The 21594-nt window shown below is 43.3% G+C and overlaps 1 long non-coding RNA gene across 1 annotated transcript; it reads right to left on the reverse strand.

The window, feature by feature from the left end:
- Positions 1-592: 592 nt before the first annotated feature.
- Positions 593-3601, reverse strand: LOC141992097 (uncharacterized). The gene is made up of 2 exons (XR_012640523.1): positions 2292-3601; positions 593-1407 (listed from the first exon to the last, which is right to left on the reverse strand). It is a non-coding gene; the product is annotated as an uncharacterized LOC141992097 (long non-coding RNA).
- Positions 3602-21594: the final 17993 nt, after the last annotated feature.

Consider the following 21594-nt stretch of genomic DNA (forward strand, 5'->3'; position numbering starts at 1 on the left):
AAGGTAAAAGGTGATGAGCCAGGCCAGGCAACACATGGGAACCTGATCCTGCATTCCTGAGAGCACTGCTGGGAGACTGCCAAAGTTTTCCTGCCTAATAAGGCCTCAGATGTTGCTAAGTGCCTCATTTGCACAGTGAGGAATGCACTTAAATCCAGGTTTCTGCAGACATGCTCATTCTTCACCCACAGCCTGCTCCTTTTTTGTGTGTAAGTAAGGGAATAAGCAGGCCTGCAAGGGGCTTGATATCTACCAATGCCCTGTGGAGAGACTACCCCTGAAGTTTAGCTTTCATTGCACCACAGAGCCTCTTCTTGGGCTGGGGTGCAATCAACGCATGCACTGTGCAAGGGTTTGCGCCAACAAGGCTGATGTGCAAATATGGGCAGGCAGGCCAACCAAAATAAAGGACTATGGGGCTTCCCATGTCTAGTTATGCATCCTCTCCACTGGATGACACCTTTCCATGTGGCACCATTCTTCCTTTGAACTTCTTAGGTTTATTTGGTAGCTGCACTCTCTTTTATATACCTGGACTTGTCAGGAGTCACTGGCAATCAGTGGCTCTGCTCGCTCTCTCTCTCTCAGTAGGACTGCCACTACAATTATCAGCTGTCCTTTGGCAGTACCCAAATGCTCTATCTGCTTGTCCCATTCAGGTAGATGTTTCCCTGCTCTCTTGTTGTTATCTGATAATATACACAGCTAATGTTATCTGACCTTCTCCGGCTCCTATCTCCTTCAGCAAGCTCAGCTGTTTAATCTACTCTTCTGGTTCTCTGCTCAGCTCCCTCAAAGGATTTTTATTTTATAGGAAATCCAGGCAATTTATTCTAAGATGGTTTATTAACAGGATCTGAAAAATGTGAATTGTTCAGGCAAGGGCTTTGTTTCTATTCATTCCCACTTCTTCGGCTGCCCTCTCACAAGGAGGTTCAAAGAGAACCAAAATGGTGGCTTTAGTCTCACTGTTGAGTGATGGGGCTGGACTACCTTATGAATCCCAGGGACACAGAACGCTCTGATCACAGCAGAGCCCGCCAGCATTGTTCTGCCTCCCTGCCCAGACTGGCAGATCATCCTGTGCCCCTGCCTTTTAATTCCCATTCTAAAAATACATATACACCTAGGAGCATTCCTTTCAAAGCCTGTCTGGGGCACTTGATTTAATCTGGCAGGAAAATATAGTGACTGGTCCCTCTCCAGAGTTTGGAATCACAAGGCACCGCAATGATCTCCTCTCTAGATCCAGTGCCAGATGACTGAAGGAAAATGTTGGACCTTTGCATATTCAGTTCTCCAGGATAGAATTAATCTCCTCTGATCAGGTCCTTGCTGGGAAGGGATTGCTCTCTCTCTCCCAGGTCCTCCACTCAGCCTGAGCATAAACAGCAGCCCGCCAAGGTGCTAGAAAATAAAAAAGCAACATTTAAAGAACTAGGAAAAAGCCCCTTCCCTGCCACTAAGCTATGGGTGGGGCTGCCTCTGCCACTTCTCCCAGAGGCTACTACTAAGTCACTCCTCAGGGTTACCTGCCCCATGAATGTCACTTCTCAAGCCTTGTTTTCCCTGCCTTCGGACAACAGTCATCAGGAACAGGAAGATCTGGCACAGCTCCTCTCTCCTACGGACTTCCAGAAGCAGCTTTGCAGCCAGCAGCAGTCCTCTCCCATGACATGCCCACCCACAGCGCAGAGTCAGTGGGACTGGAGCAATTGGATGCAGACACCAAGTGTAAGGTCACTCCTGCTCCAACCGCTATGACAACCTCCCAGGAGGCAAGGCACACCCATATAGCTATGGGTCCTACCCCATTTAGCATCTTAGGGCAGCAGCCCAAGAGCAACACTTTTCATCACCCCATGGACTGCAGGCTCTTTCCTGCCACCAGTCTTCTATCTCACTTACAATCCGCTTTGGGGCATATTTATTCCATCCTTGCCAGCAAAACTAATACATCTGCAAAGGAATGTAATATGTAATACTGAACAGTCTGCTGAGAAACACACACAGCCTGCATGATTGCATTTTTCCCTAACAAATCTTAAACAGCCAGGTAGGTTTATATATGTAATAGGCCTGCCTTTGTAAAGCGGGACAAGGAGCTAAGCGTACATTTATGAATGAAGATGAGACATTTTGAACCAAGCACTGACTGTGCAGAGAAAGATTATCACATTACAAAGGTGTTGCCAAAATTCCTTTTCACCCCACAGAGACTGCAGAAGGTTAATTTGCTCATATCTGATTGGTGACCTGTGAAATTCTCCATGACACTTTTTCTCATTTACCTTGAAATTGTGGAAGAGGAGAATGATCAACATATAAATTAATGATGTGTGCACAGTACTGCTTCTGCTCTTCTCTGCTCCTCTCAGAGTCCTCAGATCTCCAGTCCCAGTTGTATGTAGCTTCCTCTGAAGTTACAGGTTTGGGTACCGCACGACATCTGTGTCTATATAGTTGCATTCGTTAATCAAATTCACACCAGTCCTTAATCCAAATTAACTCAGTGTAGACAAGATAGCATATGCATCCAAAGCAGTGAAGACAAGTCCTATTAGCCATAGCCACATACAATTTACCTCTGCAAAGGCTGAGGATGCAAGATACTGTTCAAATAAGACATTAGTGATTTGGGGCTCAGTGCAGGAGACAATGAGTCGGTCTGAATGTGATCAGAGAAACCATAACAGGAGCGTTTAAATTCAATATAATTTGTTACTCAGAATTAACTAATAGATCAGTGTGGTCTTGTAGGGCATGCCTGCCCTGCAGCACTCCCTGCTGAGTTAGTCAGTGCTGTCCTTGCTCCCTTCCTCAGTTTCCCTTCTCAGGAAGCCAGTAACTTGACTTCAGGCACACTTGACCCAATAATACCCTCCTTGTGGCTTATTACAAAACTTCCCGACAAAAGGATCCATAACAAAAAATCCCAAATAAAGAAAAGGTGCTTCTGGCTTTCAGGGCTCCACTGAAGCCTGCACTCTAAGCTCTGCTTCCAGTCCCCTCAGGGTTTTCTTCTCAGTCTTTATGTCTCTGATTATAGCAGGTGCCCCAGCCCTTTCCCCGTAAGCTTGGGTAGTTCAAATAATTATCGTCCAGCTCCTTACCAGGAGCTTCTGCAGCTGGGTTGCCATTTGTCTCTTTCAGCTGGCCCCACTTCCTCCTCAGGCTGAGAAGGTTTGGCATATTCCTTGCAGCAGACTGGTCTCTACACTGCTGGAGGAGGCAGCACCTATGCTGGTCCCTTCTCCCAGCTCATCCCAATTGGTTGGGAGACAGGGGAGCTTTGCCCCACCACCTTTGCAAGGCTCCTGGCCCTTAAAGAAGCAGTACTTGGGTTTCCTCCCAAGTCCAACTTACTCTCTGGCCTGCTTCCTCTCTCCTAATATCATCCAGGTCCTTGTACCTATAATCAGACCTTTCAATTCTTAAAGAGCCATGCCAGGGGCTGCGGTGGACTGACCAGTTGGAGTACTGCCCTCAGGGGACAAACTACCCCGTCACATGTGGACCCTTTTTCTTTTTCATGTATTGAAATTGATCTGTACAATTGTAATCCACTAACATCATTATTTACTAGGGCTGTCAAGCGATTAAAAAATTAATTGTGATTAATCGCATGATTAATCATGCTGTTAACAATAGGAGAATGCCATTAATTAAAATATTTTGGATGTTTTCTACATTTTCAAATATATTGATTTCAATTACAACACAGAATATAAAGTGTACAGTGCTCATTTTATATTTATTACAAATATTTGCACTGTAAAAACCAAAAGAAATAATATTTTCAATTCACCTAATACAAGTACTGTAGCGTAAACACTTTATCATGAAAGTTGAACTTACAAGTGTAGAATTATGTACAAAAAATAACTGTATTCAAATATAAAACAATGTAAAACTTTAGCGCCTACAAGTCCACTCAGTCCTACTTCTTGTTCAGCCAATCGCTTAGACAAACCAGTTTGTTTACATTTGCAGGAGATAATGTTGCCCGCTTCTTCTTTACAATGTCACCTGAAAGTGAGAACAGGAGTTCGCATGGCACTGTTGTAGCCGGTTCTCAAGATATTTATGTGCCAGATGCGGTAAAGATTCGTATGTCCCTTCATGCTTCAACCACCATTCCAGAGGACATGCGTCCAAATAATCCAAAGCAGTGCAAACTGATGGATGTTCATTCTCATCATCTGTATCAGATGCCACCAGCAGAAGGTTGATTTTCTTTTTTGGCGGTTTGGGTTCTGTAGTTTCCGCATCGTAGTGTTGCTCTTTTAAGACTTCTGAAAGCATGCTCCCCACCTCGTCCCTCTCAGATTTTGGAAGGCACTTCAGATTTTTAAACCTTGGGTTAAGTGCTATAGCTATCTTTAGAAATCTCATATTGGTACCTTCTTTGCGTTTTGTCAAATCTGCAGTGAAAGAGTTCTTAAAACGAACATGTGCCAGCTCATCATCCTAGATTGCTATAACACGAAGTATATGGTAGAATGTGGGTAAAACAGAGCAGGGGACGTACAATTCTCGCCCAAGGAGTTCAGTCACAAATTTAATTAATACATTATTTTTTAACGAGCATCGTCAGCATAGAATCATGTCCTCTGGAATGATGGTTGAAATATGGAGGGACATATGAATCTTTAGCACATCTGGCATGTAAATATCTTGCAATGCCGACTACAAAAGTGCCATGCGACCACCTGTTGTCAATGTCAGGTGGCGTAAATAAGAAGCAGGCCGCATTATCTCCTGTAAATGTAAACAAACTTGTTTGTCTGTTGGCTGAACAAGAAGTAGGACTGAATGGACTTGTAGGCATAGGCCCCGACTCCACGGGTGCTGCGGGGCTGGAGCACGCAGGGGGAAAAATTAGCGGGTGCTCCACACCCATCGGGAGCCAAGCTCCCCCCACATCCAACCCCTCCCCCAAGCAGGGCATCCCCACTCCTCCCCCTCCCAGCTCTTCCCACCCGCCGCCTAACAGCTGTTTGGCGGCGCTTAGGATTTTCCGGGAGAGAGGGGGAGGAATGGGGACATGGTGCACTCAGGGGAGGAGGCGGTAAAGAGGCAGGGCAGGGGCAGGGACTTGGGGGAAGAGGGTGGAATTGGGGCAGGGCAAGGATGGTGCAGGGGTGGCGCCAGAGGCGGGGTCAGGGGCGGGGGGTTGAGCACCCACAGGGCAGTCGGCGCCTATGCTTGTAGGTGCTAAAGTTTTACACTGTTTTTGAGTGCAGTTATGTAGCAAACAAAATCTTCATTTGTAAATTGCACTTTTATGATAGAGATTGCATTACAGTACTTGTATAAGCTAAATTGAAAAATACTATTTTTTATTATTTTTACAGTGCAAATATTTGTAATGAAAAATAATAAAAGTGAGCATTGTACACTTTGTATTCTGTGTTGTAATTAAAATCAGTATATTTGAAAATATAGAAAAACATCCATAACTATTTAATAAATTTCAATTGGTATTCTATTGTTTAACAGTGCGATTAAAACTGTGATCACTCACGATTAATTTTTTTAACCGTGATTAATTTTTTTGAGTTAATTGCGTGAGTTAATTGCATGAGTTAACTGTGATTAATCGACAGCCCTCTTATTTACATATTTTGGGTTTTCTTTTCAGCATTTCTAACTGACATCCTAGAATTCAAGATAGATTGGCTAGAGCAGGGATTGGCAACCTTTGGCATGTGGTCCAACAGGGTAAGCTCCCTGGCGGGCCAGGTCGGTTTGTTTACCTGCCGTGTCCGCAGGTTCAGCCGATCACAGCTCCCACTGGCCGCAGTTCGCCGTCCCAGGCCAATGGGGGCTGCGGGAAGTGGCGGCCAGCACATCCCTCAGCCCACGCCGCTTCCCGCAGACCCCATTGGCCTGGAGCGGCGAACCATGGCCAGTGGGAGCTGTGATTGGCCGAACCTGCGGATGCGGCAGGTAACACACCCGCCCAGCCCGCCACGGGGTTTACCCTGGTGGGCCACATGCCAAAGGTGGCTGATCCCTGGGCTAGAGACAGTAGTGGGCTCTACATTAGCCACAGCACATCTACTCAGAAACATGGGACCCATCATACCAGATCTGATCAGTGGGTCTTCTTGTTCCACATCCTGTCTCCTCCGACACTAGTCAGTAACTAGATTGTAATGGGCAGTTTGGTCTTCAAGGGTATTTAGGCGCTTAACTCCCATTTAAATCCCTGGGAGTTAGGCACCTAAATACCTTTGAGATTCTGAGCCTTTATGCCTAATCTCATGCTGTTAGTGGTTGGCTTCTCCTCTGAAGGAGACTGTTGAAGGTTGATGATCTATATACATTGTACTCTGTCTAATGTAAGAGTGGATGATTTCATTATCTAGATAAAAGCTTAATCCTTTTTTTAATCCTACTCAGTTGAGGGCCTCCATGATATCTACTGGCAGTGAGTTCCACAGACTAACAACATATTCTGTACTTTTAAAAAAGGGAGAGAGCTTTTAACTGCTTTAAATTTGTTGCCTTTTGCTTTAATTCAGTGTCCCAACGGGAAACCCTGAAGTTATGGAACCACTTCCAAGGAGAGACAGTTGCTCATTCTCCATTCTCTGGCACAGAGCCAGCCACAAATTTGGAAATCCAAAATCAGCTCCATGACAACCAAAACTGGGCGCAGCAGCGAATCTCTATATTCCTATCAAGCATCAGGTACTGGCCACTTCTGGAGGTCAGATACTAGGCTTGATGGATGATGCTTTAAAGCAAATCCTAAATTCATAGTAAGTTTCAGCAATATATTCTAAACAGTGGGGGTTGCAATAAAAATATTAAAGTGCACTAAAGCAGTAATACTATCAAAGGCTGCATGACGCTCTGTGTTGCTGTCTTTTTATAAAAAGGGATTTTTTAAATCTTTTTAGAAATGACACTTAATAAGCCTCTTCCCTGGACTAAGAAGCCATTTACCATGATTCGGTACCTTCTGCAAAGAACCAGGGGTTAAATTTTCAAAGGAGACTAGTGATTTGCGGGGAGAGATAGAGTACTGAGCACTCAGCTTGAGACACCAAGGATATGGTAAGCACCTGCCCTTTGAAAGCCAGGACCTTTTAAGGTATCCCATGTTGGGAACCCAAAAAACGGAAGCAGCTAAAATCAGTAGTTACTTTTGAAAATGTAGAGCTATATATATAAAACATGAATATACCTTTACGGTGAGAGGCTTTAAAAATGGAAAAGGACAACCCAGAACAATTCAATCCCTTCTGCTGAGTAACCTTGTTGTATATCTAGATCATCTTTCCTCTGTGTTGCAATGCCTATTTCTTAATTGCTATGGTACCTTGGGAGAAGGCAAAGACCAACAGCCTGGTGAGATGTTTCTGGAAGGAATGCACTCTTTCCACTGTCTCTAGGGGAAACTCCGTCATGACCAGGGGGTAAATGTTCCCCTCCATTACCTATGCTTGCAGAGGGGAGAAAAAGCCAGGGTGCTGGAGAGGGGGCGGACAACTCCCCTCTTGTGGAAGTCTCTCTAGCTCCACTCTCGATATGTGGTCAGGACTCTGTGGAGGGAGTTGATGGGACTTGGGAGCAGCTGCTTTACATGGCACGTGCCTTTCAAAGCTCTGTAGATACCAGACAGGTATCTGTGTAGGCATAAATACAGTCAAAAGCAGCATTGCTCCAGGGCTGAGTGGGAGGCTGGGCATTGCCATGGAGAAGCAGCCCCTCTGTGCTGCCTTTACCCACAGACTGCCAACATCCTCAGGAGGTGACACACCCCTGCTGCTTCCCATGGGAGCCAACAAATCCCTCCCTCCTGCCATCAGCTTTCACTGGGAACTGCTAAGTCTAGTTCCTAGAGTTTTCTGGACCCTCTGTCAATCCTCCATGGGCCAGTGGAGCGGGGTGGAGTGTCCACGCTCCTATTTAGGTGGGAAAGCCAAATAGTGAGAGGTGTCTGTTCGTCTGCCCTAAGAACTCTCTCATGTGGGGCACTGCAGGGCTCAACTCTCTCCCCTGCCCCTCCTGTATAACATATAGATGGAGCCAGTGGGAAGGTTAGTGGGATTTGTAGCTTGTGATGTCTTCGATCCACTAATGAGACCTCGTACTAAATCCCCCCCTCTGCCAACCCCACTGATACTGGCTATCCATTGCAGGGCACCTCATGGCAGAAGGTTGGGAAAAGCAATCAGAGGAAGCAGCAGGGATGATGCAGGATGGAGGGAGGGCATCCAGCATTTGTGCTATTAAAAAGGCTTAGTGGGCCCGAAGCTGCTCTGAGGTACCCAGGTTGGTGCTGTGGCTAAGAGCACTTTGCTCCATCTGCCTTTGGTAAAAAGAATGCAAGCTCCGATTCCAGATGGGGACCTCATTACATTTACCCATGCTTTCATCACCTCTCACCGACTGTAACCTGCTGTGCTTGGGGCTAGCCAGTGAAACCACTTAAAGGCTGAAGCAGGTTTGGGAACAGGCAGCATGAGAGATCACCTCTTTCCACATGCAATACGGCCACAGTTCATAACCATGGAGGGGTTCATGCTGGAGCTCCCTTAATTTCATTCAGAAGATGGTCCTGGAAGGGCTTTTCTACCCCGGAGTCAGCCAGATTGGTTAGACACTCAGGTACACAAGAGCCATCTTTCCTGTACATTTTGTGGAGAGGGGGCTGGAGTGGAGAAGAGTTGATAGATGCCTACTGGGAAGAGAAGGTTTGACTTTCACTTGAGCAGGAAGGTTAGCTTGGTGTATGGCATCTGAATTATATTGTGTAGGTCAGGCCACCCCCAGAGCCTTGGGGATCCTGATGCATTGAAATAAACAAATATCTACCCACCACCCACTACGGGGTTCACTTGAAATACATTGTCAAAGAAACCTGATTGATTTCGTAGAGGAGGAGTTCTAACTAGTGTGCTGTACTGCAGGTTGCCTAAGCTTTTCCATTGTTTTCAACTGGTCATAAATTTCTGAAACATATATAAAAACGACTAACTTCTCTGGTGCCAAAGTGGGTGAGGGCAGAAAGCTGAAATTTGGCAGACCCATGCCTCATTGAGTATGCAGCTTGGCTGGTGTCCAGTGAAATAAGCAGGAGCTCTCCCTAAATAGTGAGACTAAAACCAATATTTACAAATAATTTGATTTAGTTAAAAAAATTGAAAATAAGTAATGTAGTTGCCATAGAGACCTACTGTTTTAATTTGGGTTGACCAACCCAGTAGAAATTGTCTTGTGTTCATCATTTCAATTGTAATAAGTGACTTAAATAAGTGTCACACCATTTCTTTAGTCTCTGCACACCATGCAGTCTGTGCACTGAGCTAAGGATCCTACAGAACAAATACTATGTGAGCAAGGTAATTAAAGAATATATTGTGATGCAACCTTAATGTTAAAAGAAAAGGAGTACTTGTGGCACCTTAAAGACTAACCAATTTATTTGAGCATAAGCTTTCATGAGCAACAGCTCAGCTGTTGCTCACGAAAGCTTATGCTCAAATAAATTGGTTAGTCTCTAAGGTGCCACAAGTACTCCTTTTCTTTTTGCGAATACAGACTAACACGGCTGTTACTCTGAAACCTTAATGTTGTCATTTCCTGACTTTGAAGTGCTTATCTTTGCATCCTTACCCTTCTCTCAGTGCAATATTTTTGTGCAGAATACAGGATATCCAGACAGCCTGGTATAATAGTGCAATTTACCTTAAGAACATAACATAAGAACATAAGAATGGCCATACTGGGTCAGACCAAGTATCCTGTCTGCCGACAATGGCCAATGCCAGGTGCCCCAGAGGGAGTGAACCTAACAGGTAATGATCAAGTGATCTCTCTCTTGCCATCCATCTCCACTCTCTGACAAACAGAGGCTAGCGACACCATTCCTTGCCCATCCTGGCTAATAGCCATTAATGGACTTAACCTCCATGAATTTATCCAGTTCTCTTTTAAACCCTGTTATAGTCCTAGCCTTCACAACCTCCTCAGGCAAGGAGTTCCACAGGTTGACTGTACGGTGAGTGAAGAAGAACTTCGTTTTATTTGTTTTAAACCTGCTACCCATTAATTTCATTTGGTGGCCCCTAGTTCTTATATTATGAGAACAAGTAAATAACTTTTCCTTATTCACTTTCTCCACACCACTCATGATTTTATATACCTCTATCATATCTCCCCTTAGTCTCCTCTTTTCCAAGTTGAAAAGTCCTAGCCTCTTTAATCTCTCCACATTAAATTTCATTTGCCATTTTGCTGCCCAATCACTTAGTTTTGTGACATCTTTTTGAAGTTCTTCACAGTCCACACTATCCACATTAAATTTCATTTGCCATTTTGCTGCCCAATCACTTAGTTTTGTGACATCTTTTTGAAGTTCTTCACAGTCTGCTTTGGTCTTAACTATCTTGAGCAGTTTAGTATCATCTGCAAACTTTGCCACCTCACTGTTTACCCCTTTCTCCAGATCATTTATGAATAAGTTGAATAGGATTGGTCCTAGGACTGACCTTTGGGGAACACCACTAGTTACCCCTCTCCATTCTGAAAATTTATTCCTACCCTTTGTTCCCTGTCTTTTAACCAGTTCTCAATCCATGAAAGGATCTTCCCTCTTACCCCAGGACAACTTAATGTACGTAAGAGCCTTTGGTGAGGGACCTTGTCTAAGGGTTTCTGGAAATCTAAGTACACTATGTCCACAAGTTTGTTGACTCCCTCAAAGAACGCTAATAGATTAGCAGGACATGATCTCACTTTACAGAAACCATGTTGACTTTTGCCCAACAATTTATGTTCTTCTATGTGTCTGACAATTTTATTCTTTACTATTGTTTCAACTAATTTGTCCGGTACTGATGTTAGACTTAACAGTCTGTAATTGTCAGGATCACCTCTAGAGCCCTTCTTAAATATTGGCGTTACATTAGCTATCTTCCAGTCATTGGGTACAGTAGCTGATTTAAAGGACAGGTTACAAACCATAATTAATAGTTCCGCAATTTCACATTTGAGTTCTTTCAGAACTCTTCGGTGAATGCCATCTGGTCCTGGTGACTTATTACTGTTAAGTTTCTCAATTAATTCCAAAACCTCCTCTAGTGACACTTCAATCTGTGACAATTCCTCAGATTTGTCACCTACAAAAGACAGCTCAGGTTTTGGAATCTTCCTAACATCCTCAGCCATGAAGACTGAAGCAAAGAATTCATTTAGTTTCTCTGCGATGACTTTGTCGTCTTTAAGTGCTCCTTTTGTATCTCGATCGTCCAGGGGCTCCACTGGTTGTTTAGCAGGCTTCCTGCTTGTGATGTACTTAAAAAACATTCTGTTATTACCTTTTGAGTTTTTGGCTAGCTGTTCTTCAAACTCCTTTTTGGCTTTTCTTATTACATTTTTTCATTTAATTTGGCAGTGTTTATGCTCCTTTCTATTTACCTCACTAGGATCTGACTTCCACTTTTTTAAAGATGCCTTTTTATCTCTCACTGCTTCTTTTACATGGTTGTTAAGCCACAGTGGCTCTTTTTTAGTTCTTTTACTGTGTTTTTTAATTTATGGTATACATTTAAGTTGGGCCTCTATTATGGTGTCTTTGAAAAGTGTCCATGCAGCTTGCAGGGATTTCACTCTAGTCACTGTACCTTTCAATTTCTGTTTAACTCACCTCCTCATTTTTGCATGGTTCCCCTTTCTGAAAGTAAATGCCACAGTGTTGGGCTGTTGAGGTGTTCTTCCCACCACAGGAATGTTAAATGTTATTATCTTATGGTCACTATTTCCAAGCGGTCCTGTTATAGTTACCTCTTGGACCAGATCCTGCAGTCCACTCAGGATTAAATCGAGAATTGCCTCTCCCCTTGTGGGTTCCTGTACCACCTGCTCCAAGAAGCAGTCACTTAAAGTATCGAGAAATTTTGTCTCTGCATTTTGTCCTGAGGTGACATGTACCCAGTCAATATGGGGATAATTGAAATCCCCCACTATTATTGAGCTCTTTATTTTGATAGCCTCTCTAATCTCCCTTAGCATTTCATCGTCACTATCACTGTCCTGGTCAGGTGGTCGATAATATATCCTTACTGTTATATTCTTATTATAGCACGGAATTACTATCCATAGAGATTCTATGGAGCATGTGGATTCATTTACGATTTTTATTTCATTTGATTCTACATTTTCTTTCACATATAGTGTCACCCCACCCCCCACCACCTGTTCTGTCCTTCCGAAATATTTTGTACCCTGGAATGATTGTGTCCCATTGATTGTCCTCACTCCACCAGGTTTCTGTGATGCCTATTATATCAAAATCCTCCTTTAACACGAGGCACTGTAGTTCACCCATCTTATTATTTAGACTTCTAGCATTTGTGTACAAGCACTTTAAAAACTTGTCACTGTTTATTTGTCTGCCCTTTTCTGATGTGTCAGATTCTTTATGTGAATGTTTCTCATCTGATCTGGCCCATCCCTTATCCTCTTCCATCCTCTCCCCCTGACTAAAACCTAGAGAATCTCTATCAATAGACTCTCCTCTAAGAGAAGTCTCTGTCCGATCCACGTGCGCCTCTGCAGCAATCCGCTTTCCCCCATCTCTTAATTTAAAAACTGCTTGATTTAAAAACTAAGTTTAAAAACTACCTTGATTTAAGTAAAGCCTGTTGTTCGATTTCTCACAAGTAGTTTGTGAATATGATCCAAAATGTAGGCAGTACTAAAGAACAAAACAGACTGAACCCTTCCTTCCAACTGGCTAAGAGCTGGAGTCTCATTCCTTGGCTCTGCTTGAGCTGGGCTTTGCAGAAGACTGGGGGCATCCAAGGTGGCTTTACACAATGTTTTATCCTCCCCACACTCCTGAATCCATGGGCTACACACCTTCAACCATCCTCAGAGATACCTTAAATTCCACCCAGCTGCCTACAGCCTCAAGAGACTGTTAATGGCAGTCAGGGAATGCCAAATTGCAACCAACCTCACAACCATTCTCCTGCCACCTTCCTCTACAACACCCAAGGATTGCCCAATACTTGGGAAATACTTAGTCATTATGTAAGCCATTGTTATACTCTCTTTTTCCACTGCGGGAGTGATGGGAAAGGGCTGAAAAAGAGGCAAAGATCTGGCCCGAAGGCAGAAAATCCTTTTGGAAGAATAATTGGACTCCCACAGGGCTCAGTGGAAGAAACAATTTAACATATTAGTTATGGACTGAGAAATCTGAACTAACTCCATTGTCTCCGAACTCAGATGACACAAAGCTAGGAATCAGTGGAGACAGCAAAATTGCATGAGGATTTAAATATGTTAAGGGACATGGCAGGGAGAAGAGCAGTTCCACATCAAGAAGCATGACGTGCATTATATCCTGGCTTTGCACACCAGTGACTGCACCTTTTACCTTTCACTCCGTTTGGATAATCAGACTAAACTAGGCAGTTACAGTGTTTCTAGTCAACTGCATTTTTGGATTCTTCTGTTCCACAGCCAATGCAGTCATATTTGGATTGAAGACACTGTCAGTACCCACATATGTTCAAGTTTAAAAGAGTTTATAGAAATTTAAGATCTTTTCTCTAAATATTTCTATGCACAGGAGGGGAAAGTTGTTGGTTCTTTTTAATAAATAACCCACATTTGGGACAAAATTAAACTCCCAAAGGAGAAGATATGTATTTCTTGGACATTAGCACTGGCCCATTATGCACAACATAAACAGATTCTGTCTAAACATCAAGTTTCATTAATATTATTATTGAGAAAAGGGAAAATATTGGTAGTCACAACAGCCATATCCAGATGGATAAATCTAGAGTAAAACTATTAAAACTTGCTTGCTTTTAGCCTTCAAGCACCAGCTTTTGCTGTAGACCAGGATTCCACCTATACCTTTAATTGATATAGTAAGGGTGAAATCCCAGCCCGTTGAAGTCAATAGCAAACCTCTCATTGAGTTTTACCATGGACTTCAAGGAGTCAGATTTCACCTGAAGTATTTGGTCACTGATTAAGTAATCATCACGTTCTGCTTATTCTAGATTTTCTACCTGAAGGGTACCTTAAAATCCATCAATGAGAAAATGCTCCGTAATTAACTATAAGATTCTGTAGCTAATCCTCAATTACAGATATTTACTTTTAATTTTAACTTTTAAGGAAAATTAGTTAATTGAAGTATTGGCTTGACATGAACATTAGTGTCTTCTCTTCATCCACAGAATACTTACAGAATGGGCTGAGTGGAAATATACATTTCCCCCACATCACTCTTCAAATAACTCTCAGTCCTGATGGCCTCAAGGGAAGGCAAGTTGATCTCTAGGACCCATTCATCGTGATATAGACACCTATCTATTATTAAAGGAATTGAAACCAAAATTGTTCTATGGTCTAACATCTGCAGTTAACTTTCAACCTCTGCCAACCTGTACTGATCTGAACCAGTAACCTAGAGGTGTGTCCCTGTGTTCCATTACCAGTCTCATGAGCCATTCAGCACTCCATCATAACAATGCTATTACCCAAAGACTTTCACTGTTTCGCTAGGCATTGGTTTTATTGAAGCTTTAGTCAGAGTTTAAGCAAGGCCAATAGCTTCTTCTCCTGGTTACATAAGAACAGCCATACTGGGTCAGACCAAAGGTCCATCTAGCCCAGTATCCTGTCTTCTGACAATGGCCAATGCCAGGTACCCCAGACAGAATGAACAGAACAGGTATCATCAAGTGATCCATCTCCTGTCACCCATTCCCAGCTTCTGTCAAACAGAGGCTAGGGACACCACCCTTGCCCATCCTGGCTGATAGCCATTGATGGACCTATCCTTCATGAACTTATCTAGTTCTTTTTTAAACCCTGTTGTAGTCTTGGCCTTCACAACATCCTCTACAAAGAGTTGACTGTGTGTTGTGTGTGTAGAAATCCTTCCTTTTGTTTGTTTTAAACCTGCTGCCTATTAATTTCATTTGTTGACCCCTAGTTCTTGTATTATGAGAAGGAGTAAATAACACTTCCTTATTTATTTACTTTCTCCACACCAGTCATGATTTTATAGACCTCAATCATATCCCTCCTTAGTCATCTCTTTTCCAAGCTGAAAAGTCCCAGTTTTATAAATCTCTCCTCATATGGAAGCCATTCCATATCCCTAATAATTTTTGTTGCCCTTCTCTGAACCCTTTCCAATTCCAGTATGTCTTTTTTGAGATGGGGCGACCACACCTGCATGCAGTATTCAAGATGTGGGCATACCAAAGATTTATATACAGCCAATATGATATTTTCTATCTTATTAATTATCCCTTTCTTAATGATTCCCAACATTGTTAGCTTTTTTGATTGCCGCTGCACATTGAGTGCATGTTTTCAGAGAACTATCTACAATGACTCCAACATCTCTAACAGCTAATTTAAACCCCATCATTTTATATGTATAGTTGGGATTATGTTTCCAATGTGCATTACTTTGCATTTATCAACACTGAATTTCATCTGCCATTTTGTTGCCCAGTCACCCAGTTTTGTGAGATCCCTTTGTAGCTCTTTGCAGTCTGCTTTGGACTTAACTATCCTGCATGGTTTTGTATCATCTGCAAATTTTGCCACCTCACTGTTTACCCCTTTTTCCAAGTCATTCATGAATATGCTGAATAGTATTAGTCCCAGTGCTGACCCCTGGGGGACACCACTATTTACCTCTCTCCATTCTGAAAACTGACCAATTATTCCTACCTTTTGTTTCCTATATTTTAACCAGCTGCTGATCAATGAGATGACCTTCCCTCTTATCCCATGACAAATTTACTTTGCTTAAGAGCCTTTAGAGAGGGACTTTCTGAAAATCTAAGTACACTATATCCACTGGATCCCTCTTGTCCACATGCTTGTTGACCCCCTCAAAGAATTCTAGTAGATTGGTGAGGCATGATTTCCCTTTACAAAAACCATGTTGACTCTTCCCCAACAAATTATGTTCATCTATGTGTCTGACAGTTCTATCCTTTACTATAGTTTCAACCAGTTTACCCAGTAATGAAGTCAGGCTCACTAGCCTGTAATTGCCAGGATCTCTTAGTACAGCTCAAGTAGCTTTTTCCCCCGCATCACAAAGAGGCAAGTTTGGACTTTGAGGTGACTGCAAAATCTAGTCGGGGAAAAGGTGAAGGCCTGCTAGGCTAGCTATTCCAGGTACTAGAACCTTCCTAAGAAGCTGGGGTGGGGTGGGGCTGAGGATCATGACAGTAGATCTTCCTGGATAGCCTTTTAAAAATAAAGATTTTAAATACTTCAGAGTATTTAAATTGCATTGTAAACCCAGAGCAGTTCAGACATCTCTGTAATCATTCAAACTCACTCAGAGACCTGTTCTGACAGTTTGCAAGCTATAGCTCAAGAAAGAAGTGTCACTCCCTTACTAGGAGAAAGTGGCTCTCTCCTGTCCTTGCTATTACCCCATGAAGTCACTGTGACACATGGTAGCAGTTCATGGGTTTACAAGCGATCTGAAGAGTCCAGAGATCTTGATGACTGGCTTTGTTTTTCTAATAAGTAAAGTGGAAACAGGCTTGCATTGGATAAAATCACACGTTAAGGGCTGCAGGTGCTTCTTCACACAGCACAACATATTTCCCAGGAGACTCTGTGACAGCTTGCAGAAGCCAGAGTTATGTCAGACTACCATGTGTCTTTAGACAAATTGATTACCTTGATATATTCCAGCTAAATCTGCATTTTGTATCCTGAAACTGGATTACAGGCAGCACTGACTGTATGGAGAGGAGGACTAGCCAACATCATCCTGTAGGATTTCTTTTTGGGCTACAGATAATGGCCCAGAACATTAAGATCTCCATTTCAGTTCTGCCCAGATTCTAAGCTAAAAAAATATCTCACTTGGTCTCTAGTTCACTTTTACAATTTGGTTAGTCTCCCATTTTAATGCCCAGCTGCAAGCAAGAGTCTTCAGTGAAGAAGAAAGAGAAAAGTAAAATCTATGCAAAACAAAGTTCCCCAGTAAATAATGAACAAGTCACCTGAAAACAGAATATAGAAGAAAAGGTTTTCATAAGATTCCCAAGGCACCACCACACTGTGCTAGCAAACAGAAGCTTCACAACTTTACCATCCCAACTAAATATACATCTCTGCTGCTTCAATAGCCACAACAGACAGCACCAGCTCAAACCTATGCACAGCCTTCTTCTCCATTCACTATATTTACATGCATTCCAACTATCCACTTTGCCACCTATTTAGATTATTTTAAATTTGAGCAGTTTCTTAACCCTCTATGATACTGCAGTACACAGCTATTTCCTTCACCTCACTTTCCCCTTTTCCCACTGACATTAATGCTAAAATTGCCATAGTAATTTATTCTCTTGAAGTTCTAGCTACCATAACATTTTTACAGCAAACCTATAGTACTACATTCTTAAAGTATAGCCACAATCAGAATGACTATGTGACAGAACTCCAGATCCACCCAACACCTTCTCTCATCAATTTACAGAACATTGCTAAGGTCCCTACAGCAGCCCTCCCTACTGTTTTTCCCAGCATGCCTTTCTGCAGCTGGCCCTTTAAATTTGGCAGCCTCAAACAGCTACAGCCCTAAAGAAACCATTTTCTAGTTAGCAGCTGTATATTTTTCTGTCCCGGTTGGTAAGTACCTACTATGTTCTCCCTCCTCCTCCACTTTTTTTAATACTACTGAGGAGAGAGTATTTTCTCTGACTACATTGGAATGATACCTTATTACTTAATGTATCAGTTCCTGGTGCATTTTTTGAGCCCTACATAGTTGTTTTACTGGCAAAAACAAGTGTATATTGATGGTTGGCATTGTGGAACCAAAAAAAGCTACAAGAAACACTCTTGATTCTATTCTGTCTTGTGTATTATCAACAGAGGTACACGCTAAGTGCACAATCTGTATTACTGAGGATGATGTCTAGGGCATGACCCAGCTGAATTTTCAGATCCCAGGGCAAGCTTTGTAAGGCTGGAATTTAGAAACGCGAACATACAAACAGAGTCAATCAGATCTGGAAGTTAATGACAATGGATGAATAGGAAGCCTAGATGTCCAGATGGTCCCTTCTAGCCATAAACTCTATGACTATATCCCTCATCCATGTTATTTTCACATTCTTGGCACTTTGAGGGCCTGATCCAATTCCCAGTGAAGCCAATGAGACTCCTTTACTTCCGTGGGAGTTGGATTAGGCCTTGATGGGAGATTTAGGGTTCTTTGCCCTGCACTAGGGTACAGGGGGGTAAGGATACTAGGTGGAATTGAGTGTGCTTGTATTTCTACTTAGCACTGAGGTGAGTAAAGCATAATAATGTGTGTGCACTTCACTGTCATGTAGGGGTGAGGGGTGCACTCTGAGTGTGCAACTCGGCCTAGGGCACAATCTGAGTGTGCAACGCCGTCTCCTGGGGGTGAGAGGGGCTCAGCCTGAGTGCCCGAGGCGCTAGGCCGCCCTCCCCTGTGCGGGCCGAGGGGCAAGGGGCGCTGTGCACCGAGGGGCCTGTCACCTTCTGGTGGCGAGCCGGGGAGGTGCCGTTGCCGTTAACAACCCGCGACCCGTGCTCGCCCAGAAGCCAGGGCTCGCGGGGCGCGCTCTCCTCCGGCAGCCGGGGCGCGGGCCGTACCTGCTGCCTGGGCCGGGCGAGCCCGGGCCGAGCTCTCCGCGCTGCGGGAAGGAGGCGGCGGCGCACTTCCCCCGCGGATCTTCGCCCCGCTGCGAGCGAGCGGGCAGGCTGGGCCCATCCGCCCCTACCCGGGGTACCCGGCCCGCCACCCTCCCTGCCGCCGCGCAGCCCGGCGCGGCGAGCCGCAGAGGGGGGCTAGCCAGGGGGGAGGCGCACTGACGGCAGCGGTGTCAAGTACGGAGCGCCGGGTTACGTGCCGACGCCGGGCTGCCACGACTCGCCGTCTGCGGGGAGAGCCGAGCCGAGCGCCGGGGCTGTGCGTGCGCTGCGAGCGGCGGGCTCTGGCCGGGCCTGCTCTGCTGCTCCGCCGCAGCCAGCCGCCTTCCTGCCCCCGGCAGCTCCCGCACGGGGCAGGTGCGCTCACCTGCCGCCGGGGCCAGCGCGCCGCAGCCCCGCGTCCCCTTCACCCGCTCCATGTGAACTTCGAGCCCCGGTAAGCCTGCGCCCGCCTCCCGGGGATGTCCGCCGCTTCCCGGGGCCGCTGTAGTAGTAATCTCTGGGTCGGGTCTGACTTTGGCTGCCACTGATTTGTTCAGCCCCCTCCCCCAGCGAAGCAGACACAACCGGGGGGAATCGCAGATGGCACTTAGTGTATCAGCCCTATTGAAAATAACGATTATTAATAATAGACTAGAACATCAACAAGGCCAGCGGGCAAATAGTCTGAAAATAAAATGAGCCCATCACCCTGACATGTTGAATGTCTGCGGGTATAAAAGTGTAAAGCCCACACAGCTGTGGGTTTCCCCGCTTCCACCCCCCCGCCTCCATCTAAATCTTGCGGTGTAACTAAAGGACATTAATTTAATCAGTTGCATGGCAGTCGGATGGTTCAGGATCTTATGAAGGCAAAGCCTTTTAGCAGCATCGGGCCCTGCATTTTCCTCCTCCTCCTCCTTCCCCCGAAAATTATAGTATTGCTTTATTGGGATGGGTGGGGGTGTCTTTTTTTGTTTGTTGTGAGGTCGTCATGTTTTAGGTGGGATTCTCCTCAGTCTCAGGAGTTTGGCTTTTAGAAATCAACTGTTCCCCACTTCCAGGGCTTCACTGTCAGAATTTTAAATATCGAACTCAGTTCTCTCCCCCAGGCCGCCAGAGGGACGGAAGTGCCTGGTTTTTGGGGGGATTCTGATAGTCTCAAATATCCAAGGGTGCAGAGCCTTGTGTGGGTTCACTGAGCCTATATTTTATTTTATAGCAACCTATGGTGACTGTGGTTATTTCTCCTTATGGCTTCTTATCTTTCTCTTTATTCTTACAAACTGGATCATTTTCAGCTCGCTCTAGAGTGCATAGCAATTGATGTATTGATTTCGGGTATGAAAAAGAGTTGCTGATGATTCTAAAGTTCACCAGGGATCAGCAAATCCTTTTAAACAACTGTAAGATCTGAAGAAGAGTGTGGAGAATATAGCTGGGTGTATATCTGTCTTGTGAAAGATTCTGGTTCTACTCCATTCAGTGTACACCAGGGTTATGCTAAGAAGCAGGATTTGACTCTATTGTCTCTCAGTTTTGATGGGTTATTTTTTTTTAAGAATAAAACAAATTACTTAAGTACTTTTTTTGAGATTCAGTTGTTCTGTATTAACGTTTATTAAAGATTTCGCTCCTGTCCCATTCAGTCTACACCAAGGTAGAGCAGATATCATGAATTGAATCCATTTGTCTCAGTTTTTAAAATCTAATTTACTATATCTGTTCTCAGTCTGGGATTCTTGTGTTCTGTGTTTTTTTATCAAAATGTATTAATTAGTATTAAAGCAATTACATAAGAAAAATATTGTTAAATTGTAGCTTGCTCATTCTTTCACAGTTTACTTTTTGTGATTTTTAAATGTTACAAACAATATATTGTTAAATGATAAAATAGCTACAAGATTAATTATTAGTAAAAGCATGTTTCATGTTGAAGTAGTAAAAATTAAATGCTAGAGTGTTTCTGAATTTGAATAAGGTGGATGTGACATTATTTCGTCACTGTATTCCCTCACAGAGGGACTGGTAGAAACTAGAGATAATGGAAACATTCTGGCTTTAAGCTTTCTTGAATATTCTGTAGATGTTTCAAAGTAGCAGTTGTTGGTTTGATGCACTTATATTAAATTGTCTTTTTGACTTCAGAACTTCCATCATTTTCACATTCAGAGAGAATTGGAGTGTAAAGTTTTGCGATCTGTGTTTTCAGTGAAACTTGTTCAGTTTCTCAGGGAAAAAAACAGCCTTTAAAAGAAGTTCACCTGATCCATTCATGCAACTTCTTAACAGCAGTTGTCTTGCAAGTTAATTTTAATCAGGCTAATTAAACGAATATATTGATTAAAAACAAAATATTAAATATTTTCCCACACATGTTAATACATTTTAACGAAAACGCTTGTATTGAGCTTTTTTAAAATTTGGTGTTAGTGTTTTACTTGGACACATTTTCAATTATTTTTCGTTTTCCCTTCATTTTCTCTTCTCTATTAATTATTGCTTACATCTAAGAATTTGTTTGGAACATACACAGATTAGTTTTTGTACTCCCTACATTTGATTTGCTGATTAGTTGTCTCCCACAGCTGTCGTGTAAATAAGATATTTTGTACTTAAATTTTATAAATTTCGATTCGAATCTTTAACAATGGCTGCTATATCTTTCTGAAGTTTAAATAAAAAACATTTTTCCTTGCAAAAACTCGATCAACAGTCATGAAAACGGTCATTCTTTAAAAATTGTCACGATCGGAAACCTAAGGGCAAAACAGCAAACTTTAAAAATGTCACTTTGGAATTAAAATGAATCCGTTCCGTTTCTGTAGTCTGGATTCCGGTGAACTAACTTCCAACTAGTTTAGAGGGTTTAGATCGCTTTGTGATATTCCTGGTGAG

This window comes from Natator depressus, chromosome 8 (assembly GCF_965152275.1).
Source record: "Natator depressus isolate rNatDep1 chromosome 8, rNatDep2.hap1, whole genome shotgun sequence".
In the NCBI taxonomy this organism is placed as follows: domain Eukaryota; kingdom Metazoa; phylum Chordata; order Testudines; family Cheloniidae; genus Natator; species Natator depressus.